This window comes from Puma concolor, chromosome E2 (genome assembly GCF_028749965.1).
Source record: "Puma concolor isolate L17-30 chromosome E2, mPumCon1.1.hap2, whole genome shotgun sequence".
Classification (NCBI taxonomy): Eukaryota; Metazoa; Chordata; class Mammalia; order Carnivora; family Felidae; genus Puma; species Puma concolor.
This window is the reverse complement of record NC_141681.1, coordinates 1,605,235-1,628,369: the sequence shown is the minus strand read 5'-3', so window position 1 is coordinate 1,628,369 and position 23,135 is coordinate 1,605,235. Positions and strand designations below refer to the sequence as shown.

The 23,135-nt window shown below is 62.9% G+C and overlaps 1 protein-coding gene and 1 long non-coding RNA gene across 9 annotated transcripts in view; one reads left to right on the top strand and one right to left on the bottom strand.

Moving 5' to 3' along the window:
- Window positions 1–23,135, bottom strand: part of CBFA2T3 (CBFA2/RUNX1 partner transcriptional co-repressor 3) — an 81,631-nt gene that overhangs the window by 35,625 nt on the left and 22,871 nt on the right. For 3 of the 8 annotated variants that reach the window (XM_086688695.1, XM_086688691.1, XM_086688697.1), the window contains exon 2: window positions 18,173–18,287. The exons of 2 other annotated variants lie outside the window; for them this stretch is intronic. The gene's annotated coding sequence lies outside the window, so the exon portion shown is untranslated. Of the gene's footprint in view, window positions 1–12,989; window positions 13,308–13,894; window positions 13,988–18,172; window positions 18,288–23,135 lie in introns of those variants that run through there. 3 more of the 8 variants (XM_086688694.1, XM_086688698.1, XM_086688693.1) reach the window with 3 other exon arrangements.
- On the top strand, window positions 13,360–17,097 carry LOC147573285 (uncharacterized). The gene is made up of 2 exons (XR_015244579.1): window positions 13,360–13,586; window positions 14,858–17,097. It is a non-coding gene; the product is annotated as an uncharacterized LOC147573285 (long non-coding RNA).

Genomic DNA, 23,135 nt, shown 5'->3' with positions numbered 1-23,135 from the left:
CCAGCCGGGATTCCCCGATCTGGGGCTGTCGCGCGGGCACCTCTTCCCGGGGCCCCTGGCTCACCGCGAGGAAGGCGGAGGCCCTCCTGTCCCTCAGGCACTGAAGACGGAGGACGGGCCTGCAGGGCGCCCCCTCACATCTCGGCGCCCTTTTGCCGGGGGAGGGGGGCCTGGATCTCGCCCAGGAAGGCCTGTGTGCAGGGGATCGGGGACCCCCTAAGAGCGGGTGCCGCTGGCAAATAACAGCGGGGGCAGCGGCTGCTGACGGACGCCTTGCCGAATGCCTGCCTTGCCCGAGCCTGGAGCCCTCAGGGCCGCCTCCGGGGAGCACCCCCGCCCCTGCCAGCATTTCCTACCAGCCTCACCCTCCTCCTCAGCCTCTACTGCGGGCCGTAACCCCCCGGCCCGGCCCGCCCGCTTCACCGTCCGGCCCAGGGCACGCGGAGGCTCGTGGGAGGCGGGCACAGCCCATCCAAGGCCCCGTGGCCCGCGCCTGCCGGAGCAGGGTTTACACCAGGACTGCAGTTCCAGGGCCTGTGGCGAGTAGCGTGGTCTACACCACAGCGGCCACGCTCGGGCTCTCTGCTTCCTGGGGCACCTCAGGGTCCTCGCTCTACCCGCAACGGCACATCCCGCCTCCCAGGGATGCGAGCGGCTGTCGGACCCGTTCCCATCTCTTCCCCAGGTTTGCCGGTTTACAGATGCTGAGATGGTCAGGTCCTGTCCGGGCTGAGGCGCCGACAGCTCTGCACCCGCGTGCCAAGTCCAGGCAAGAAGTGGGCACAGGGCCGCTCGTGAGAAGGAGGTATGCTGTTGGCTCAGGCGGACCCAAAGGGAAGGGAGGGCCACGGTCCATCGGCCACGTCTGCCCTGGGCATCAGTGTGGCTCGAGCGGGTATGCTGTCCGTGTATGGGCACATGAGGGTCCGGCTCACCCCTCACTCCACCAGTGAGAAACCCGATGTCCCCAGTGTCCTAGAACATTCTGCCTATCCTACTACGCGTGGGTGTCTGTTTAGGGGGCTGCCTGCGCCGGGGGGCCTTCTCGGAGCGGTGAGTCGGCGATACACAAGAGATAGGCCAGAGTCTACCCCATGCCATCCCTGGGGGCAGATCCCTTCCAAAGCTGGGTCCCAGTGCAGCCCTCAGGACCGGTGACCGGCCCCTGCTGGAATCCAGTTCCAGCCTCGGAGGGAGGACAGGCAAACAGCCGATGCTACGTGGCTGACAAGACATTAGCTGGTCCAATCCTTCCAACAGCCTGTGAGGTCGTTCTGTCATTTAATAATCATAGTGAAAACCTAAAACGTGTCACTCCTCCCATCGTATACATGGGACAGCAGAGGCACAGAGAGGTTCAGTAACCGCCCAAAGCACACAGCTAAGCAGGCCGGAGTGGGGGTTATGACCCAGTCCGTGCAGCTCCACACAGGCCCCTGCCTGAGCTCACACAGCTGCCCGGGCCCAGCCCGGTCCTACCGATACCCCAAGCCTCCCCGGTTTGGCAAGCAGGGAGGGGAAACCTCGAGGGTGCCCCAGTCAAGCAGAAGCTGGGGAGGGGCTGGGTACAGCCCTCGGGTCTGAAGTCCGCTGTGTGCCCACCTCCCGGCCATGGGCCGTGGGCATGGCCCTCTGCCGGGTGTGGCCCCAACATTTCCCCTCGGAGATGGAGGGGCGCTCGCCTCTGCTTCGAAGCGTGGGCATGCGGACTCGGCCCTTCTGCAGGTCTCTCCCTGCCTGCCTCCTCTTCCAGGCAGGCCACCAGGCTGACCTGTGTGTTGGCTGGCGGTCTCCTGAGCCACTGGGGGCCAAGGCCCCATCTCTCAGGACCCACCCTGCACGCTGTCCGGGAGACTTGCACGCCCAGACCTTGGCCTGGGGTGGAGGTCTCCAGACCTTCTGGAACGTACATTTCCTTTCCACACCCAGCAGCCATCATGAGGTCTGGGCTGTTTCCCTGGGGCCTTCTAACTGATTTGAGCAATAAATTGCATCTAATAGCAGTGAAGTCATTTGGGGGCAGGGACTCCCCACAGCACATGAGGCAGCACTGGGCCCACGGAAGCAGCAGAGGGTCCTGACACGGGGAGGCCGGCTTGCCAACCCTGAGCCTGTCTCCGCCCCCATTGGCTCTCCCAGGGGCAACAGGAAGCAGGGTGTCCCCAAGGCCTGTCCTTCCCGGCTGGGAGACCCCTGGCCAGCTGCCCTGGGTGGTCCGGACGCGGGGGTCTCGCCCACTTGGGGGGAGGAGCCCCACCTCCACCGGGGGGTGCGGACCGAGGGGCGCAGAGTGCAGGAGGGGCTCCCCCATCCGCAGGAAGCTTTTCCGCCCCGTCTGAGTCCCACGGGGAACTCGGGCGGCGGGTGTGGACCTGGGAGAAGGCTGACGCTGGGGGTCAGTGAGCACTCACCGTGTCCGCCCCGGGCTCCGCGTCCACCCCCGGCACCAGCCCCCGGGGCGGGACTGCTGGGCCGTTTCCCAGGACACAGAGAGGGCAGGAGCCTGGACCCCGGGCACCGCACGGCTCCCATCCCTGCTGGCCCCTGCTCCCCCCACCCCCCCCGGCCTTGGGAAGGCGCCAGGCGGGCAGATGGGCCCCGTGCTGGCGCAGCCGCGGTGGCAGCTGTGCTGGGGGAGGGGAGAGCCAAGCCGGGCCCTGCCGCCTCCCGGCCTCCCGCGTAAGCGGGAACCTTCTGGATGTTTTGACTCATTCCACCAAATAGTCTCACAGAACCTCGAGGGGGATCTGGGGTAGGTTCCTGCTGAGTCAAACAGCCCTGCGGGGATTTTCTGAGGCCTCTGAGGCTGGTGGAGGCCTGGTCTCCCATTGGACGGTAGGGAAACCCCAGGCTTGGGGAGGCTGGGGACAGGCCCTGGCTCCCATCTGCGTCCTCCCCCCACCCCCCGCCCTGACACACACGGGGAGTCCAGCATCCTTCTGGACTTCGTCTCCTGGGTGCCCTCGGGCTGGGCCCCACGTCACACTGCCCCCACTCTGCGTACTGTGACAGTGTTCACGGGGACTTATTTTGAAGAGACGAGCCGAGAAGGGCGGGGTAGAAAGACAAGGGTCCCGGCCTCGAAAAGGCCCCCCACCTGCCCCACCCTCCCCGGCAGGGCGGCTCCTCAGGAGGAGGGTGCTGGTGCACGGCAGGTGCACCCTGAATGTCTGTTGGACTCACTGTCCCCTTCTGTGAGACGGGAGTGAGCCCGCCATTCTGACAGGCCGCTGGGACGACCACCCGCTAAGGCAGACCTGACACGGGAGGCGGCACCCCAAGCTTCCGGAAGCCACGGCCAGCGGGTGTGCCCAGCACGGGCGTGCCCAGCATGCGTCCAGTAGGCGTGTGCTCAGTTTTTGCTGAGCAAAGTCAGCCCATCTCGACAGGACAGACACTGTAAGGTCCCACTTACACGAGGCCCCTAGAGAGTCAGATCCACAGAGACGGTAACAGATGGGGTCCTGGGGCGGGGGGAAGGGGTGTTTCATGGGGACGGAGCTCCAATTGGGAAGATGAGAAAGTTCTGGAAGCGGATGGTGTGATGGCTGCACAGCATGAAGGTACTCAGTGCCCCTGAACTGGACGCTGAGAAATAGTTAAGACGGTCCATTTTATGCCCTGTGTATTTTGCCACACTTAAAAAACCTAGTGGGGAGACTGAGGCGGGCAGGATGCGACTCCCCACTTCCTCCTCCCAGCCGCCCGCCCACACTGCTAACGGCACAGGGTCAGGTCACGAGCGCAGCGTGAGGCACACGTGTGTGTGACAGGAGCCGGGTCGACCTTCCCCCCTCGGTGGCCACGGCCTGCCCTCCCGGCAGTGCCAGTGTGGAAGGACACGGCCCCCCTCTTCCTAGGCTCTGTGCCCTCGTTGACCCCAACTCTGGCTCCCCTCGGGCTGCGGGTATCGGGAGTGGGGAGGGTGACACGGGGGCCTCTGTGTCCCCTACACTCCACGTACGCAGGCAGGCGCAAGGGGCCGGGAGGGACCCTAAGGAAAGGTCTTCCCAAATGACCTCGTGAACCGGGAGGTCTAATCGGGCTGGAGGCCTTGTGCTGTGAGGATTACCAGGCGGGGGGGGGGTCCAGCTAGCACCTTCAGGGGCCTCAGACCCTTTGAGAATCAGATAAAAAGCCCTGCGAATACATGTTAGTGCAAGTCAGGTCCGGGACTCCACAGCCACCGCCTGACCTGTGCCCTCAACCTCAAAGCCCCCCGACACCGAACAAGCTGTGACCTTGACTTAGAAAGAGGAGCCGTGCCTACGCTGACCAGACCGTGCCAGGTGCTGTGCTGGGTCCCTCGACCGGGTGTGTAACTGCCAGGGCTGTTGGCATGCTCACAAGGAGCTTTTACGTGGATAGAGAAGAGCCTGAGAGACCGGGCCACACGGTGTGCGGAGTGAGGACCGGCGTGCGGGCAGCGTGGCGACGGGCGTCCTGGGACGGTCCCTGTAGATGGTAGCGACGGGCGTCCTGGGACAGTCCACACAGATGTGCAGTGACGGGTGTCCTGGGACGGTCTGTTAGATGTGTAGTGACGGGTGTCCTGGGACAATCCTTGTAGATGGTAGTGACGGGTGGCCTGGGACAGTCCCTGTGGATGGTTGTGACGGGTGGCCTGGGACAGGCTGTTAGATGGTAGTGACAGGTGTCCTGGCACAATCCCTGTAGATGTACAGTGACAGGTGTCTTGGGATAGGCTGTTAGATGTGTAGTGACAGGCATCCTGGGACAGTCCCTATAGATGTGCAGTGACAGGCATCCTGGGACACTCTATTAGATGTGCAGTGACAGGTGTCCTGGGACAGTCCATTAGATGCGTAGTGACAGGCATCCTGGGACAGTCCCTGTAGATGGTAGTGACAGGAGTCTTGGGACAGTCCGTTAGATGCGTACTGACAGGCATCCTGGGACAGTCCCTATAGATATGTAGTGACAGGTGTCTTGGGACAGTCTATTAGATGTGCAGTGACAGGTGTCCTGGGATAGTCCCTGTAGATGGTAGCGACAGGCGTCCTGGGACAGTCCACACAGATGTGCGGTGACAGGTGTCCTGGGACGGTCTGTTAGATGTGTAGTGACAGGTGTCCTGGGACAGTCCTTGTAGATGGTAGTGACAGGTGGCCTGGGACAGTCCCTGTGGATGTACAGTGACAGGTGTCTTGGGACAGTCTGTTAGATGTGTAGTGACAGGCATCCTGGGACAGTCTGTTAGATGTGCAGTGACAGGTGTCCTGGGACAGTCCGTTAGATGCATAGTGACAGGCATCCTGGGACAGTCCCTATAGATATGTAGTGACAGGTGTCCTGGGACAGTCCCTGTAGATGGCAGTGACAGGTGTCTTGGGACGGTCCATTAGATGTGTAGTGACAAGTGTTCTGGGACAGTCCATTAGATGTGCAGTGACAGGTGTCCTGGGACAATCTCTGTAGATGGTCGTGACAGGAGTCCTGGGATAGGCCGTTAGATGTGCAGTGACAGGCATCTTGGGACAGTCCCTGTAGATGTGTAGTGACAGGTGTCCTGGGACAGCTCGTTAGATGTGCAGTGACAGGCATCCTGGGACAGTCCCTGTAGATGGTAGTGACAGGAGTCCTGGGACAGTCCATTAGATGTATAATGACAGATGCCGTGGGAAAGTCCCCATAGATGGTGGTGATGGATGTCCTGGGACAGTCTGTGTAAATACGTAGTGACAGGGTCGTGGGTCACTCCATAAGACGTATACAGTGACAGATATCCTGAAATAGTCCGTGCTAGGGATGTAGGAACAGGCGTCCCAGGACAGACACGTAGTTGTATAGTGACGGGCATTCAGGGTCACTCTGTTAGACGTGTAGTGATAGGCGTCCTGGAGCTCAAGTCCCATCTCCGAGTCCTCTGTTAGTCCTTTCACTGGACACTGACTTAGGTCTCTGGCTTGTGGGGCCCCCGGTGGAGCCGGTCTGTTCTCACACCTGCATCTGTGACACTTTACACAGCCGTGACTCTCCCCACTTCTGGACACAGAGGCCGGCCCCTGGGCTCCCCACGAGTGCCCTGGAGAAGCGGCCCTCTGGACAGCCAGCTCAAAGGTCACACGTCCTTCTGGCCCGGTAGTCACACCCTCACACACACTTTTGTGCACAGTCCTCACGTGCACACTCACACGCACGAGGACTCCCTGGGCAGGGGGACGGTCCAGTCCCGGTCCCGGGGGTGAGCTGCTCTCCCGGCTGGACACCACCCACCGGCACGGGGACCTCCCCCCGCCTCCCCTTCCTCGTCTGGCAAAGCGAAGGTGGTTGGGAAATGCGCCTGTTTGGGCTTGACTGTTCCACCAACACACCAGCTGCTGGACAGAAGTGGCCTCTTGGCTGAGGCTGGTCGCTCCAGGCCAGGTGTGCGGGGCGAGGGGCAGCCGGTGTGGCCTCTCCTGGACGCGTACACCGTCTGGAGACTGACCAGGACTTGGGGTCACCCCGGATGCCTCCCTTAGCAGTCTGACCCTGATCCCCCCACTCAGTGACCTGTGTCTGTCCTCCTCACGGCCTCTGTCTCCCCATGTTCTTCCCCGGGCGGCCTTCTCAAAATGCTGATCTGACCAGCCCCGGCCCCGTCCAGCCAGGCTCAGGGGGCTTCCGTGGGCCTCTGTGACTCCAGGGACAAAAGCCAGAGCGCCCTCTGCGTCCACTGTGCCCCACGGCGCTGCCATCTGGCTCCACCACTCGGCCGCCGTCTCTGCTGCCTGCCCTTCCGCGGGGCTGTCCCCAACCTCACACCGCGCAGCCCCACCCCAGGGCTCATCTGTGTGGTTTGGGAATCCCTGCGCCCCGGGCCCTGTCCTGCCCAATGCAGCGCCATGAGCCGCCCGAGCTGGCTGGGCAGAATTGAAACACCTCGCCCGTAAGACGCGTACACAACTTCAAAGTCTCTAAAAAAAAAAAAAAAAAAAAAAAAAAAAAAAAAAAAAAAAAAGAAAGCTCTCAGCGATTTAAAACACCAATTGCAGAGCGAAAAGACAACATTTTGGAGACATTAGCTTGAACAACATGTGTCGCTAAAGGTGCTGGTGTCCTTTTCTAACGCGGCCACGATCTAAACTCTCACACGTGGCCGCCCTCTGTCTAGGCCACGGGTGCCCTGCTCGCGGGCGCCGGGCACACTTCTGGGCACGCGGGGCCGGTGTGAGCCGGGGCGCCCTGGAAGGAGCTGTCCTCCAGAACGCCTCCTGTAGCACGCGGCCTGGGGCCCCAGGGGCGCCCAGGAAGTGGACCCTCTGACTCAGATCGCGGGAGCAAGCAAATGAGACCCTAAACCTCCGCGAGGCACCCAGACGGGCCACGTCTTGGCGATAGGGACTCCCTGCGCCCAGTTGGGCGGCGGGCCCGCGGAGAGGGTCTCAGCCAGACCTCCCCACCCCCGCCCCGAGCCGCCACAAGAGGGCACGCTTCCCGTACAAAAGGCGGGAGCCTGAGGCCACCACAGGGCCAGGAGGTGTGTGACACAGGGCCTCGCAGGCTCCGGCGGGGCGTGACCGGTCACACCAGACGGCCGCCCCTGGGCGACGGTCCCCCTGCTCCCTGCCTGCGGACCAGAGCCTGCCGGGGCCCCTGCGAGGTGTGAGCGGCACAACCCAGCCGGTTGCTTCCACCCAGGGCTCAGAAGGACACGTTCTCCCAGACAGCAGAAGGGCCACCTGCCGACCTGCGGCCTCACCGGCCTGGGACGCAGCCAAACCCTGCCCTGGGGTGGCCAGTGCCCGTTCCGACTGCTCAGATGCAGGGGCATGACGGGAAAGGGCTGTGGAGGGCGGCAGGGGCGGCCAAGGGAAGTGGGGGCTGTGGAGCCCCGAGGCCTGGCGAAGGACTCCTCGCCTCCGGCTGTCTGGGGGGCCTGGCGTGGCAGAAACACAGGGCCTCCAGGGGCAGGTGACCTGGGTTCCTGAGCTGGAATCCCACCTCCGCCACCAAGGCCCAGCTTCAGTGTCCCCGCCACGAAGCAGGCACGGGGCCTCAGCTGTGCTGCAGGACACGGATGCAGGGCGGGTGAGCCCCTGCACAGGGCTGGCTGGGCAGAAGGGACACCAGGGTCCTCCCTCCGCAGGGCCACCTGATTCCCACAGTCGCCAGAGGGCACCGGGATGGCGCTGGGTACTCCCCAAAGGCGGGGACGCGACAGCCACGTCCACAAGCAGCGATCAGCAAGGACAGCCCACGTGCCAGATACACCTCAGCACAATCGGAAGGGGGAGGAGCCCGCGTGACTGCATTTTGCATGTGAAACTGGAGACACAGACAGGGTGAGACGTCTGGTGTCGTCACACAGCCACTGGGAGGGGAGCGGTGGGACTCAGAGAAGTCAGCCTGCTGCCCGTCCCTCCCCGCTGCCTCAGCAGATGGGGCAGGGCCTCCCCGAGCTGGGTGGGGGCCTGAGGCCTCCTCTGCTCCGGAAAACGGCCGCTTGCTGCTGCTGGGGAGAAGGGCCCACGACAGCTGGAGGACTTTCCTTCCCAGGCTTGGCTTCGCCCAGGCTTTCCCGGCTGCTCCCGGGTCAGGAGTGACCAGCAGGGACTTCCCCGTGGGTCCCGTTCAGGGCCTCGGGCTCACAAAGAGCCCCCCTCGCCGCCCCCACCCCCACGTCTCCTGCCCTGCCCCTGCCGAAGGCTTTCCTCTGTCCCAGCAAACAGATGACGACCCGAACCTCCTCCTGCCACACCCAGCAGGTTCCCAGCCTCAGGGGCACCCCAGACTCCCGGCCGCGGACAGCCACCCCGCGAGCGAACTGTGATGGGGGGTGGGGGGGGGACGCGGCGGCTGAGAACGTGCGGGTCAACGGCAGAGCCAGGAGAGGCGTCTTCCTTATTACGGCCAAACCAAATGCAGATCTTTGTTTTCCTTCCCAGTGACATCTGGCTCCCCGTGAGGCCCCAGGAATTACAAAAAGCAGAAGTCTTAACTTCTGTTTTATTGCTGCAGGAAACTGCTGCAGACAGCGCGGGGTGGGAAGCGTCTTCGCGGCCCGTCGCAGGCGGAGGCTCAGCCGTTTGCGCCCGGGGCCCGGGGCCGGGGTCGGGCTGGGCACTCAGAAGCGGGAACGAGGAAGCAGCTATTTATCACTTTTACATCATGAGTCTCCACCCCGCGGGCCAGGCCTCTGCCTGGGTCTTTCCACTGAGACTACGAAGGCCGTTTCCAGTCCAGGAACTTGTCTCCAGACGGCCCAGCCCCCGCTTGCAGCCGTGCTCTTGGCTAACGGCGGCCCTCGGAGGCACTAGGGGGCCGGGTCGCCTCCTGCAGCCCCGCCGCCCTCTCCCAGCCCCGCATCCCAGCCCCGGAACCTCGGAGGTAATCAGAAGTGTGGGGTCAAGATCCCGGGTCAAGATCTGGAGGTGCGGTTCGCCGGCTCGAACGGGACAAAGGACAGCCCGGCAGCCGGTTCCTTGGGGCATGGTGCTCGCCCGGTGTGGCTGCGATCCCAGAGACCCACTGCCCCAAAAAGGAGCCTCAGGCCCATGAGCCCCGGCCCTCCAGGGTGCACCCCAGATGCACATCCGCCAGTCATGAGTTTCCAGCCTCCTCCTGCCGCCCCCCCCCCACCCCCCGGACACATCAGAATCTGTGGGGACTCTGAGTAAGCCACACACCCGTGGTCTCCCACCCCCGTCCCTCCGGGAGGCCACACTGCGTAGACAGTGACGGGGCCTGACGCGACACGCGGGACTCTGCAAAAGCTCGGGGGGCCTGTCCGCCCTCCGGCTACAGGAGCAGCACCAGGCACCTGCCTGCCTCCAGCGAACCTCTCTGGGCCTCGGGGTCCCCGCCTGGAAAATGGGACAGCAGTCACCTTCAGGGTTGTCGGGAGATTACACGAGAGGAAGCCCAGCCCAGCACAGCCTGCGTGCCGGACGCGTGAGCTCTGGTCGTTACCCTTCTGTCCCCGTGGGCACGACACGACCCACATTGCGTGTGAGCTGCGCGTGGTAAACACTTTCCGGGGCCAGTTCTATCCAGTCGTGTGCGATCAGGGCAGGGCCACCCTCCTGACACTCACAGCTCACAGGGGCCAGAACCCTCCGCCCCCAGGCCTGAGAGGTGACACTAGTTACACAACAATGCTATGTGTGCGCACCCTCCTACAGTAGCAGACAAGGTCCTGTCCTCCCACAGGGTGGGGGAGGACAAGGGTGCCGGCCTTGGCTCCCACGACCCAGACCCGGCAGAGGTGCTCTCCCCCTGCCCTAGGGAGTCTCTGACTCCAGGAGGCGCCACCCCTCACATCAGTCACAGCTGCGCCCCAGGTGCCTGAGGCCGTGTCAGGTGGGGGTCTGACTTCTGGGGCACTGACCGCTCCCTGCAGGACGGGGAGCACGGGCACGGGGAGGCCAGCTCACGGCGGGGGCAGCGCTGGGGAGCCTCTGGCCGCTGGGGACTCCCCGTGGGGAGGGGGCGGGGCCGCCAGGCAGGCTTGGGCTCCCCTCTGAGCTGGACAAGGAGGGGCCAGCGCCTCTCTGGGCGTCAGTGAACTAAAGCTCCACCACCCTCGCTGGTTGTCCCCCTGCCTCTGGCAGGGAGTGTGAGTGCTCGGGCTGCTGCTGGTGGGGGGCAGATACCCTCGCAGGTAAGAGCCGGGCAGTGGGCAGGACGGCGCTGCCCCACAGAAACGCCAGTTCCCTCCCGGAAAGCGGCACTAATTAAGCGACTACTGCATGCCGGCTCTCCGCCACGTCTCAGGGACACGGGTCGCGGTGCCTCTTCCACATCTCGCACTCTGAACACACGTGTACGCGCACATCTGTCCAGTGACTCAGAAAGGAACGGAGGCCCACTGGTGCCAGGGAGGCTGCAGTGAATCAGACGACCCCAACCTCAACCCCCTGACGGTGCAGCCGGGGTGGGGAAGGCCCGCCCGTGCCAGTTCCAGAAGGTGGCAGGGAAAGGCCTCGCCCAGACCCCACCCTCGGCCGGAGCAGCCGGCCTCCGGGGTGGCGGCCCCGCTGGCTTGGATCTTGCGGATTAGTGGCTCAGCCTGCCGGCGGCTTCAGATCCTTGCGTAGGAAGGAAAATTAATTTCTTCCAGTCATGCAGAACTGAAAATATGTGCAGCCAAACTCAGAGATTTCCTGGAGGTGGTAACTCAATTACGCGCATAACCTGGTGACCAAGGAGGTGCTCCGGGACCCGAAAGGGGTTGTGGGTGGCCCAGGGGAGCCCCGGAGTGTCCTGGAGGGAGACGTCCAGCCGAAACCTCCCGGCTCGCCAGCCCTGGCTGGGCTTGTGAACAGACAGTTGCCAGCCACGTGACCGTCCCTTCCCCCCAATCGCTAGTAGATGGAGGCACCTCCAGAGAGAGACGGATTCCACCGGAAAATCGGTCCTAACGTGATGTTCTCCCAGCCTGCGTCTGTCAAGCTCTCGGGGAGCCGGCAACACCACATCTGCTCCAGTAATCCTTCGTTTCTTCCTCCCTCGTTCCCTCTCAGCCCACAGGAGGGGCCCGGCAACACGGTCCCGGACAGCGGGGTCCCAGCACGGGCTTGTGGGCGGCAAAGAACAGAAACCCCTGCCCTCCTGGGCTCCCCGTCCAGAGGACAGAGCAGGGTGGGGGCGGGGCAAGTGCGTGTCACCGCGCTGGCTCTCTAAGAACGTGCCCAGAAGGCGTGGACTGGCCTTCCTGCCCCTGCCAGGAGCCGCCTCTGGTCCTCTCGGCCAGGCCTGCCCCCCACCTTGGGGCTCCAGCCGCAGGAAGTTTCTCCAGCCTTGCAGCGACTTGCGAGAGCAAAGCCAGGATGCAACATCAGCCCTGGCGTCCACAGCCCCCGAGCTCCGCGGGCCGCCCTGGGAACCTCCTGTTTCTGGGTCCGGGAGAGGAAACACACGCCCAGTTAGACATAATGAGGCGGCATCCTGGCCCCAGGGCCGGAGAGGAGTGCGCCCCGCACGGGACTATGGGGTCTCCTCTGCTCTCAAAGGAAGTATTTTTCCCCCTAGTCTCCGGAACAGGCCTGCAGTCAGCCAGCCAAGGTCCAGATGGTGGGGAATACGGGCGTTTTCGGAGGGAGGGGTCCCCACACTTGCAGGGATCTGCTCACTCCTCTGTGGCGCCCCCCCGCCCCCCCCCCCACGCAGTTCCCAGGGGCGGGAAGGAGGGACAGCCTGGGGCTGTGTGTTCAGAGCCCAGCAGCTCAGAGTGTGGCTTGCCACCAGCCCGGCTGCCTTCCGCTCCTTGTGAGCCCGTCTAGGGCTGAATTTCCAGCCATCTGTCCCTCCACGTCGGCTCACACCTCCCTCGGAGCCGTTCCCACAGCCTGGCTCCAGGCCTGCCCAACACGCAGATGGACGGTTCCCAACGGGTGTGAATAATCACTGCCACAGGGCTGCGCCCCAGGCACCGCGGGCTGTTGGGACCCCAGGGAGGGTCGTTTAAGCCCCTGTCCCCACACACGGGGAGTGGGGACAGCCCCCCACCCCCCAGTCTCCGGGCCGACTTCACCGCAACACCAATTAACCGCGGACACCGCTGACCGGCCGCCCCTTGCCTGGGGGGCAGGGCCAGGGACTGTAACAAGACGACGGTGGCGGCGGCGGGAGGCACAGAGGGAGCTCTGCCCCCCACCCCCATCTCTCTTAGGGCCGCTCTCTGCGTCCCCTCCCAGTCCCCTGTCACCTGGACCCCGGCCTTTTGTCAGGAAGCCTGGGTGCCAGACGGGGAGCCTGCGGGACACCCCACCTTCCGCACGCAGTTCCCACGTTAGGTTTGACCACACCCCCGGCAGGTCAAGCTCGGCTCCAGGGGTGGGCTGGAGGGACCAAAGTGGGTGGGCACTGACTGGGCTGGCCCCACCCCGCCGCGGGCTCCAACTTTCCAAAGTGGGGAGGGGGCGCCCGGGGGCGGCCCGCACGCTCCGCGTGGCTGCTAGGAGACCCCCCCCCCCCCCCCCGCCAGACGGCAGCCCGCGGGCGGAGTCGGGGCGGCGGCGGCGGCGGCGGCGCGCGGGACGCACCGGGCACTTACGGTCCGGAGGTCCGGCGGCTGGGAGGCTCCCGAAGCGGCTTCTCCTCGGAACTCGGTCCCCGCCTCCGTAACTTGGTCCCCGCCACCCCCCGCGCGCTGTCCTCAGGCGCGCGGCGGGGCCGCCGGGGCGCGCGGGGCGGCCGCCTGGGCCATGCCCGGGCTCGGCTCCCGCCGCTCGCTGCCCCCGCCCGGCCGCCCCGCGCGGGAACAAAGCGCGCACGCCGCCCCCGGGCGGTCTCCGGCCTCCGCGGCCGCGCGGGTGCAGCCGCCGCGCCTTCCACTCGCGGCGCCGGGCTCTCTGCCGCGCGCTCGGCCGAGCGTCTCACGGGGCCCCGCGGCCCCCGCCCCGCGCGCTCCGCCCCCGCCTCCTGCCCCCCGCCGCCGCCGCCGCCGCCGCGCCACCTGCCTCCCGCCCCGCGCCCATCGCTCTCGGCTCCGCCCCGGGGGGCTCGGTGCGGGGCCGGCGCGGGAGAGGGGCTCCGCCCGCCGCCGCTCCGGGCAGACAGCCGCCCCCGCCGTCCCCGCCGCGGAGCCCCGGGCGCGCCCTGCCAACTCGGCCGGCGGCACGGCTGCGAGGATGAGCGGGGTGTGTATACGGGGGCGCGGGGTGGCGGGGTGGCGGGTGGCGGGGCCGTGGCGGGAGGGGGGGCGGAGTGCCGTGGAGGGGGGTGCGCGCTTCCCTGCAGGGGAAGGGGTGGTGCCCGGTGAGTGTGCGGAAGCGCGGGGTGCCTCGGGGGGCAGCAGCGTGGGTGTCGTGCAGGGAGCGCGGGGGGCCGTGCGTGGCGGGCCCCTCGCCTGCGCCCACCCTCGCCGGCTCCGCAGGCCGCGCCCTGGGCGGGCGGGTGGGGCCTGGAGCCGCGCGCGCCGCCGCCGCCGCCGCCGCCGCACACCCACCTCGCAGCAGTCGGCGACCGCCGGCCTCGTAGTTTTAGGAGACGCGCGTCTGGCGTCCGGGGCGGGAGGCGAGTAGCAGGCGCCCCTCCTCCGGGCGCCGCGCCCCCCGCCCGCCGGGCCGCGTGGGGCGGGAAGGGGCCCGGGGCCGCTTCCGCGCTCGGCCGGCAGGGGGCGCCCTTTCCCCGCCGCGCGCCCCGGGCCCCTTGCGCCCGCTCCCCGCATTAACCCGGGCAAAAATGCAGGGGGCGCGGGGTCCCCAGCTCCCCGGCCGCTCGGCCCGCGGCATTTGCATGTACTTTCCATTTATTTGCATATCATTCTTTTAATGTCTGCAGAAATGCCCCAAGCCGGAGCCCCGGCTCCCCCCCACCCCCCTCACGCACCCACCTTTCTCCTCCCCGACCGCAGCCCTGGCCCTGGCTCCCTACCCCCACCCATGTTGTCTCTTGCCTTAAAGCGCTTTGTGGCGTATTGGATGCCTTTGCCTGGTTAGAACGTTACAGTAAATCCGTGCCTTTTTCTTCCCTTCCTCCCCCAGCCCACACATGCTTCGTTTCTCAGACAGGAGCTGGAGTCCCAGGGTCACGGCCTTGCCCGCAGAGGGCCCAGAACTTCGGAAGAGCAGCGCCCTGATTTGCATCTTAATTGGCATAAATCTGCACGCGAAGGTCCAAGGCCCCTAATTCCCAAGTATAAAAATGCAGCAATGTGCCAAAAAATATCCCTCTCCTCCGTGGGTCTGCTCCACCGGCCTGTTTCTCCCCAGCCCGTGACCTCTCCTTGACGGAGCCCTGCCCCTGGAGCTGAGCTAGGCAGAGGAAGCCCCTGGACACACAGCTGTGCCCAGGGGTCCAGTCAGCTGGGTCACCCTTGACCTCCTGGGCCTCTGCAGCAGCCACAGGGGGTGCGGAAAACGGTTTAATTACAACAGGGATGTGTGGTATCTGTTTCCCTTGTTTCCAGAATGTGCTTACGTGTGGGCTCAGCCCAGTCCCGTGGAGGAGCAGAGGTCCTGAGCCCAGAAGAACAGAACCCGTGTCACAGAAGAGCACGGGTCTGAAAGCATCAGGCCTGCCGTGTAAGGCCACAGGTTTTAGGCACCAGTCGTTATCAATAGCAGTCTCTTTACTCCATGGACCCTGAGATAGCAGTGACTTTAAGGTGCGCTGGTATTTTATGTGTCCCTGAGAAAGCAGGACAGCTCCCGGGTTTAGTCCTAAGATGCCTCGAGGCTTCAGAGAGAGTAACACCCAAAAAAAGGGAGCAAGATGGGGTGACCGGGCAGCAGACGCCCAGAAGCCAGCTCGGGGAGTCCTCAGCCGGGCAGGGGGGCCAGTGCCGCCCCTGACAACGTTGCGTTCACACTGAGCGTCAGCAGAACCGGACCCAGCCTGGGCCCGGGGTGCTGCAAGTGGGACCCCTAGGAACAGGGCTACCTGTAGCAAAGCCATCTGAGACACGACGGATCCCTGACCCCAAGCAAGAAGCCGTGCTCTTCTGAGACCCAGCTCTAGGCCCTGGAGACCGTCCCAAAGGCCCTGCTGCTGGCCTGAGCAAACGGGCTGGAGGCAGGGAAGGGGCTTCTGCCCCTGGGGGACTGACCATGTCAGATGGGGGCCACATGGTGGCCACGGTGAGTCACGACAGCCGCTGTGGACCCCGAGTGGGGCCTGCTAGGGACACACACTGGGCTGAGTTCCATCTTGGCCTTTCCCCGGTTAATTCTCATCCCTCTGCCAGGCAGGTGTACTGGACCTCTGTTTTACAGGTGGGGGGACCGGGGCTCTGACAGGCTGCCTGACTCGTCCACAGCCACACGGGCCCACACTGCCTCTCACCCAGCTGGTCTCCCTGCTGCTTCCCATGGACTGGTCGCTCACATTGGAAATGGCTGGGGCACAATTCTGGGCACCGTGAGGGGACACTGAAGGCAGAGAATCCCATCCCTCCCCCAAAAGACGCATGCAGTCTGGCCAGCAAGGCCCAACTCCCCCCAGGAGACCGGATCAAGGGCAAGGCAGGCGCCACCCCGGAAGCCCTGGGTCGAGGGGCGCAGAGCAGGAGAGCCAGGAGCCGGGAGACGAGTGGGGATCGGGGCCCCCCTGCAAGGCCTGCAGCGAGCCAGCATCTGCAGAGGCAGCAGCCCCGCGCCCCCTTCCTCAGGGCACAATCGCCTCTGCCTCCCTCCACCAGCGTCCTGTTCCCAGCACTCGCCCACAGGGAGCGCCCTCTGCCCGAGGGCTCACAGCACCAGTGCTGGGACCAGCACCCAGGCTTTCTTTTTAAAAGTTTTTTAAGGTTTATTTATTTTTTGAGAGAGACAGAGTGTGAGCAGGGGAGGGGCAGAGAGAGGGGGAGACACAGAATCCGAAGCAGGCTCCAGGCTCCAAGCTGTCAGCACAGAGCCCGATGCGGGGCTCGAACCCACAAACTGCGAGACCGTGACCTGAGCTGAAGTCAGACTCTCAACTGACTGAGCCACCCAGGCGCCCCGGGACCCAGAATTTCTGACTTGAAGTTGAGTGCTGTCTTTGCGGCCTTGCCCTCTCTGCTCCTGGGAAAACAGCCCCATCACGTCCAGTCCTCTCCAACGGCTACTTCTAACGTGTCTATGCTTGATATTCCCCCCCTCCCCAAAAAAAAGAGCCCTGAAGGGCAGCACCCACATGTGATCTCTCTCAACCCCACGGTTTCCGGCTCAGGGTTTTGACAAAGATACAACTTATAAGTACAGCTGACCCTTGAACAACGTGGGGCTTAGGGTCGCCAGCCCCTGGTGCAGTCACAAATCTGCGCATAGCTTTCCAAACACTTGGCTAAGAGCGCATTGGCTTAAAAAAAATTTTTTTTTAATGTTTATTCATCTCCTGAGAGAGGGAGAGGGAGACACAGAACCCGAAGCAGGCTCCAGGCTCCGAGCTGTCGGCACAGAGCCCGACACGGGGCTCGAACCCACGAGCCGTGAGATCGTTGACCTGAGCTGAAGTCAGACAGTTAACCGACTGAGCCCCCCAGGTGACCCGCTAATAGCGTACTGTTGACCAGAAGCCTTAGCAACAATATGAACAGTCGGCTCACACATATTCTGTGTTATGTGTGTTATATGCTGCATTCTTGCAGTGAAGTAAGCTAGAGAGAAGAAAATGTTCTTAAAATCAAAAGAGAAAATACATTCACAGCACCGTATTGTGTTTACCGCAAAACATCTGTGTATGAGTGGACCCGCTCCTTTCAAACCCGTGTGTTTCAAGGGTCAGCTGCACTTGCCAGAGGCAACGCCTGAACTGGGTTCTTTACTCCGGTTTCTCTACCCCGACCCCCGATAGGAGCTGCCATACGGAGCCCTGTCCGGGTGTCCCGAGGTTCACTGCCAGGTCCTGCCCTCACCACCGGCCTGGGAGGCGGGGCTTGCCACCGGTCTCGCTGGCCTGAGGGGGACACCTGGGGTCCGGAGAGCTTGGGTTCTTGAACGTCTTAGGCAGAGCCGGGTCCCGCCGGGTCAGCCAGGCCCGGAGTCTGGGCCGTCAGCCACCGCAGACCCACCGGTCTTTAAAAACAATTCCGAGCAACTCTGGACCACCTTAAACGTGCTTCTGTTATATCTGAAAACTGAACGGAAATTTAAGTAGCTGCCGAGAAGATAAAATCTGACACACCATAAGTGTGGATTTTTTACAAAAAAAGGGTGGCAGATGAGTTAGATATCATTTGATAGCCACCATTTGATTTGATAGCCACCATTACCCATTTAAAATACGCAAGTCAACTCTACTTTAGCATCTGAATTTTCACACAGCTCCCAAGCTGAAACAAAGAACTTTAAAAACAAACAAACATATTTTTTTAAAATAATCAATACACCCAACTTGGGGCTCAAACTCACAACCTCGACATCAACCCTGACCGAGCCAGCCGGGCACCGCGAAACCGAGAACTCTCAAATACGACACCAAAAGCACAATCCGTGAGAGAAAAATTGGATGAGCAGGACTTCGCTGAAATGAGAAACTTCCACTCTGGGAAAGACACCGTCGAGAGGGTGAGAAGCCGAGCCACCGACCGGGAGAGAGTGTTTGCAAAGACACATCTGATGAAGGACTGGCATCCAACACGTACAAAGAGCTTACAGTTCAGCGAGAAGACAAACACCCCAGTTGAAAAATGGGCGAAATACCTGAACAGCCACGTCCCCAAAGAAGGTACACAGATGACGCAGACGCATGGGGACAGGGGTTCCACGGGATACGTCACCAGGGAAACAGAGCCGTCACCACCTACCTGTTAGAAGCGCTGAGATGGAGAACGGGGCCGACGAGGGCCGGTGGCAGGGGCCCCGGGTGCCGGCGGGAAGGCGGGGCAGCACGCGCACTGCGGAAGGCGGTCTGGCAGTTTCCTACGAAACGAAACATGTTCTTACCGCACGATCCCGCGTTCATGCTTCTCCCTATTCACCCGAACGTCTTAGACCCACACGAAAACCCGCCCGTCGATGCTTAGAGCAGCTCTGTTCACGGGTGTCAGCACTTGGAAGAAATGAAATCGTCCTTCAATGATGAAGGCACAGATCGTGCGGTCCGTCCAGACAACGGGGTGTCACTCAGCGACCGAAAAGGGCCGTTTAGACCTGGAGGAACTTAAATGCACATCACTAAGTGGAAGAAGCCGTCTGCAAAGGCCCCGTGCGATACGATTGCAACATGTGGCACCTGGAAAAGGAGGGCTATGGAGACAGTAAAGGCTTCAGTGGTTGTCGGGGTTGGGGCAGGGGGCAGGCAGAACACAGAGGATTCTGGGGGCAGTGAAACTGCTCTGTGTGATGCTGTGAGAGTGGGTATGTGTCACTGTACCTTTGTCCCAACCACAGAATGTCCATCACCAAGAGGGGACACAGATGTAAACTGTGGGCTTTGGTTACTATTAATGTAGTGATGGGCACCTGCGTGGCTCAGTTGGTTGCGTGCCTGACCACGTTTTGGCTCAGGTTGTGATCTCGAAGTTCGTGGAATCGAGCCCCGCGTCGGGCTCTGTGCTGGCTGCTTGGGGTCTTCCCTCTCTCTCTCTCTCTCTCTCAAAATAAATAAATAAACTCAAGAAAAACTATTGATGTATCGATGTCAGCTCAGTAATTTCACATCAACGGGAGATGTTAATCACAGGGGAGCGGCTGTGGGGACGTGGTGTTTGGGAGCGTCTGTTCTGTGCTCAGCTTTTCTGCAAACCTGACACTCCCCCTCAAAATAAATCGTGTTAACTTAAAAAGAAAAAGGCCAGCAGGCTAAAGAAAAGAACCGTCAGTGACTCTTCGAACATCTCCTATGATAAAGGGCACGCACAGCGCGAGGCGTATGCAACGGCCCCTCTTCGCCCCTGGATTTTCACACAGCTCCCTTCTCTCCTGGTTTGTTTACGTCCATCCCACCCACCAGAATTCTATCCTAATGTATTTCCAGTTTGAAAGCTTTTATTTTCCTATCACGCACAACGACGTAAATGGAATATCGGGACTTAAATGCTTTCTGCCGCTAAAGGCCGTCTGTCTTCTCCGTCGGGCTGCCGTCGTGATCACCGGCAGTAAAAACGGTGTGAACTCAGTATACATCCGGAGAGTTAGTGTAAAAAGGACGTTTCGGTTGGAAATACAGGTATTGAAAAGAGGGACGAGGCAGAGTTTCGAGTGGTTTCTGTATTATTGCCAGAAGGCGGGACTAGACGCGGATCCGTTCCTGTCATGGGATCTCCCGTGAATCACGTCAATGAGTAGGTCAGGATGAAAGGCCTCTGTGCTCCCGAGATATCACTGTGGCCTCTTCAGACAGTCCGGTGCCCGAACCACATGCCCATCGGTCACAGAATGACTTAGTCAGCTGACCAGTCCGCGGGCCCTCTGCAATCTTGTTGCAAGATCAAAAACTGCCAGCATGGCAAAAAGCTGTGTTTTCTGCAAGCAAGGAGGTGCAGGCAGGTGGGGCATCAGGGCTGGGCCCAGGCAGGGAGCCGTGAGCCTTTTTTGGGAAGTGAGGGCACAGGGACCATTCCAGGGAAGCTGGGGACGGGTTGGCGCTGGGCGTGAGCGGGTGGCCTGCTGCCCGGCCGCCAGCCGTGGCCGGCACGGACACCAGGAAGCTTCCCGCCCCCAGGACTGTCTCCTGGCCTCGTCCCCTGGCCCCTCACTCGAGGCCAGCCCGACTCCCACCAGGGATGGCCCCTCTCGCCAGGGGAAGCCCCACCCAGAGCCCCAGGCGGAGACGCAGCGGGAAGGCAGAGGGGTGGGCTGTGGGGTCATCCTGCCCACCCGGCATCAGGGCTGCAGCACCAGGCTAGGCCGGGCCCACCCGCACCAGCGAGCCGGGAAGGAGCCTGCGGCAGCGGCTCAGGTCGGAGGCGCCCTCCTCCTGTGAAACGCTTTCCCTGGGGTCTCCGTGGGGAACCCTGCTGCCTGGGCCTCCACCGCTCTCGCCCTCACCTTACTCCCAAGCGTGACCCCCACGGGGGTCCGGGATCCTCGCCTCCCTGCGGCAGCCCCTCAGCCCTCGCCCCCCCCCCCCCCCCCCCCGCATCTGCAGGTGCACAGAGGCTCACCCTAGTGGCTGATCGGCTCCAGCACCACGTGACCGGTCCCCGACGGAGACGTGTGGAGGGAGAGTCTCCCACGTGCGGGACACTGCCCCCTCCCCGCCCTGGCCCTGCCACTGCCTGTGGCCACCGCCTGAGGACGGCGCTGGTGTGGGGGTCACATGAACAGAGGAGGGGGCCGCTCGGGACATCACTGAGCTGCCCGGCCGTCCCCAAAACCCACCCTACTTCCAAGCTTGCCATTTCAATAATAAGTTTCCTTATTGTTCAGGCTGGTTTTCGCCAAAATTTCTGTTTCTTGCAACCAAAAGCTATTGGCCTTCCTGTCCAGAGGGCCCTCACAGCCGTCAGGGGGGCCACGGTGGCCCATCGATCATCCCCGACTTCACCACACGTAGGAAGCACCCCGGGCAGCTGTGTGGCAAACGCCCAGGCGCAAATTTTAAGGCGGCACCAAAAACTCAGTATTCGAGATAAACCACATTTTAACCCAACATTTAAAAATGTTGGAATCGGGGGCGCCTGGGTGGTGCAGTCGGGTAAGCGTCCGACTTCAGCCAGGTCACGATCTCGCGGTCCGTGAGTTCGAGCCCCGCGTTGGGCTCTGGGCTGATGGCTCGGAGCCTGGAGCCTGTTTCCGATTCTGTGTCTCCCTCTCTCTCTGCCCCTCCTCCATTCATGCTCTGTCTCTCTCTGTCCCAAAAATAAATAAACGTTGAAAAAAAAATTTTTTTTTTAAATAAAAAAAAAATAAATAAAAAAATAAAAAATAAAAATGTTGGAATCGGTGCCCAAAAAACCCATGGGGTGCAAGACACGGAAACTTTACATGAAGACGGGATTCCCACCGCTGACTTCTCCCCCCTGAGACGGCCGGAAGACCCCGCGTGATGCAAGCCTCAGCGCCCTGCCCTCCATGTGGGTCTCGGTGGTTTAAGGGAAGGAGGGGAAGTTGGGGAAGGAGGGACCCCAGGCGTGTCAAGAGCCATTCACAGGCAGTTTCCCCTTCTGTGCTCAGACCAGCCTTGCAGGTTCTGGGAGGGGAAATGCCTCGTCTAGGGGCAGGGCCAAACCAGAGGCGGCTTCCTTGGATCCCCCGGAGGAGGACACGGAGGAGGCCAGCGGATGGCCGGCAGGTGCTGCCGGGAGGTCCCGGGCAGGGAAGGGAAGGAACGGACAGCCACAGCCTGTCCACTCAGGGCCGCTGATGCTCTGTCCTCTGGGCATCCCCGGGGACCCGCAGGAGCGCCCTCAGAGCCGTCCTGCCAGGAGACCGGGGCCTGGAGCGTTTGCACGGGATGCCCCGTCCCTTCTGGTGAGGGCCGCTCGGGGACGGTCACTCCCCATCCGCGTCCCCCCCCCTGCGGCGGCCAAGGGGGAGCCCTAGGCAGGGGTGTCGGGGGCTGGTGGCCCAGAGCCAGACGGCGCGCCCAGAAGAGGGGCAGGTGACGGGTGCGGTTGGGGTGCGGCGTGGCCGGTCCTGGCTGACCCGGCTCCCATCCCCCGCCCCGGGGACTCCCCCGACCCGGCCCGGGCACCTCGGAGGCCAGAGTCCTGGCAGACTCCTCCGGGCGATCCCATTGTTTCATTCCAGCTCCGCTGTTTCCATCTGTGTTGAAGCTTTAGTTGGGAACTCGGAATGGCGGTCACGTTGAGAGAACCGTGACGTCAAGTTCTCCCAGGAGAATCATTAATTATCGTGTGAGCGGAGCCAGGCAGCTAAAATCCCAGTTCCAGGTGGGGCCTAAGCGCAGCGTCCACCTGCGGCCGGACCGCGGGGTCCCCGAGGCCACCTGCCAGCTCCCGCGCCTTCAGGTGCGCCACAGGCACTTTCCCAACTACCTCTCGTTCAACCTTGCCCCCCCCCCCCGCCCCCGCCTTGTGGCAGGTTGGACGGGGAGACTGGGGCCGGGGACCCCGAGCACTCGTGTGGAGGTGGCCGTGCGCAGGGTGGGGGGCGGCTCTGCCCCTGTCGCCGCGCTGCCGGCCCTCGCCTCCCACTTCTGCCCTGTTAGCTGTCCAGTCACGCCCTGCCACCCCCCGTCTGCCAGCCTGTCCACACCTCGGTTGACGGTCACAAGAAAGGAGGCCTCAGGAGGGTGGCCCGTCTCCCCTCCAGACTGCGGGCGGGAACCAAGACTGAGCCGCCTGTGGCGGAGGCAGCTGTCCGAAGGGCCAGGCTCTGCTGGGGACCTGCCGGAAGGCTCCGCAGCCTGGGGGTCACCCCGCGTGCACAAGGCCACGGTGCCGCACGCACGGCTGGCCCCAAGGCGATTCTCGCCGGGACGAGGCACCTCGTCTGCAGCCCTTGGTTCTCTGGGATTCCCGTCCCTGCTGTCCTGAGGGATTGCGGACGAAGTCAGAGAAGGACAGTTTTCACAGACTCGCACCCGCCTAAGGAGGCCCCCAAACCATGAGGCTGTGGGACAAATCTGGAACATCTGCCCATCCGCTGTGTTTAGATCAAGTCTGTGGGATTCGAGCCCCACTCGACAAGGGAGGGGGGTGGTGACCCGTGCACTCTTGCTCGTCAGATGAAGAGCCAGGTGTGTGGACGGGGGGCCCAGGAAGGGTGTCGGGGCTGCCGGAGGCGGGCTGGGACCCCACTTGCTGCTTCTCTAATTTTCTGGTTTTCCTGTCTCTGGAAGGTGGGTACGATAATGAGCCA